Source organism: Protobothrops mucrosquamatus, unplaced genomic scaffold (genome assembly GCF_001527695.2).
Source record: "Protobothrops mucrosquamatus isolate PMUCROS unplaced genomic scaffold, P.Mucros_1.0 scaffold_223, whole genome shotgun sequence".
Classification (NCBI taxonomy): domain Eukaryota; kingdom Metazoa; phylum Chordata; class Lepidosauria; order Squamata; family Viperidae; genus Protobothrops; species Protobothrops mucrosquamatus.
In genome coordinates this window covers 201,039-202,676 of record NW_015386299.1, presented here as the reverse complement: position 1 = coordinate 202,676, position 1,638 = coordinate 201,039, and positions in this window count along the sequence as shown.

Below are 1,638 nucleotides of genomic sequence, written 5' to 3'. Positions count from 1 at the left end.
TTTTTGCCTGAAAGTTAAAAAAAAGAAAGGGACTCTTTTAAAAAAAATTGCACTCCACAATTTGTAAAGAAATTGAAATAAAAGGGAAAGCTGTATATGTCAGGGAGAGAGGGAGGGAGAGAGGAAGGAAGGAAGGGAGGAAGGAAAAGAAGTGAATAATGGAGGGAGGGAGGGAGGGAGGAAGAAAGGAAAAAAAGTAAATAATGGAGGGAGGGAGGGAGGGAGGGAGGGAAGGAGGGATAAAGGAAGAAGGGAGGAAGGAAGGAAGAAAAGAAAGAAAGAAGGAAATAATGGAGGGAGGGAGGAAGAAGGGAGGAAGGAAGGAAGGAAGGAAGGAAAAGAAATAAAGAATGGAGGGAGGGGGAGGAAGGAAGGGAGGTAGAATGGAGGAAGGAAGGAAGGAAAAGTAAATAATGGAGGGAGGGAGGAAGGGAGGGAGGTAGAATGGCGGAAGGAAGGAAGGAAGTAAAAGTAGTAAATAATGGAGGGAGGGAGGGATGAAGGAAGAATGAAGAAAGAAAGAGAAGTAAATAATGGAGGGAGGGAGGAAGGAAGGAAAGAAAAGTAGTAAATAATGGAGGGAGCGAGGAAGGGAGGGACGAAGGAAGAATGAAGAAAGAAAGAGAAGTAAATAATGGAGGGAGGGAGGAAGGAAGGAAGGAAGGAAGGAAGGAAAGTACATAATGGAGGGAGGGAAGGAGGAAGGAAGAATGAAGAAAGAAAGAAAGAAAGAAAGAGAAGTAAATAATGGAGGGAGGGAGGGAGGGAGGGAGAATGGAGGAAGGAAGGAAGGAAAAGTAGTAAATAATGGAGGGAGGGACGAAGGAAGAATGAAGAAAGAAAGAAAGAAAGAAAGAAAGAAAGAAAGAAAGAAAGAAAGAGAAGTAAATAATGGAGGGAGGGAGGAAGGAAGGAAGGAAGAATGGAGGGAGGGAGGAAGGATTCATTCTCTGCACCTTTTAATTCGCAAGCAGTGCTCAAGCATTTGAGCAGATCCCCCAAATAATACGATTTCACCGTTTTGATCCGGGAAACTCATGTCACATCCCAGGATGCTGTGACTCCCCTGTGACGGCATCCTCCCCCCCCCAAAAAAAAGTTCGGGGCGCAGGCTGGAGTAGGGGAAGCCACCCGACCGACGAGGCCGGCTCTGTCTCCAGAGTCAAATGGAAAGGCGCGTCTCCTCGCAAATCAAGGGAGGGGGACCTTCCCCTCCCCAAAGAATTCTCTGCAGTTTGGGGGGGGGTGTCCCCTGAACCAATCCGGGGTTCCTAACTGGGCCAAACTCGTCTCTGTGTTATGCAGGAGAGAGACGGGGGGGGGGCTTTTCCTTGAGGCTCCGGAGCCCCTCCCTCCCCGTTTGATGCCTGCCTTGCCCCTTCGCCCTTCCCCCCCCGGGGAGCCCCGAATTCGATCTTTCTTTGGCTTCCCCCCCCCCCAAAAAAAGGAAAACGGAGCAGCCTCACCTCAGCCGCCAAACCTCCCCGGAATAGGCTGGGACTTCCCCTGCCTGTCCGCGCCTGGGTTTCCCATAATGAGATAGACTGCCGCTCATTATGGAAGCTCATTAGCCGACCGCGCACCGTCCTCCGTGAATGGGGGGTGATGTAAGCCCTTAAGCCCACCCTAATTAAGCCC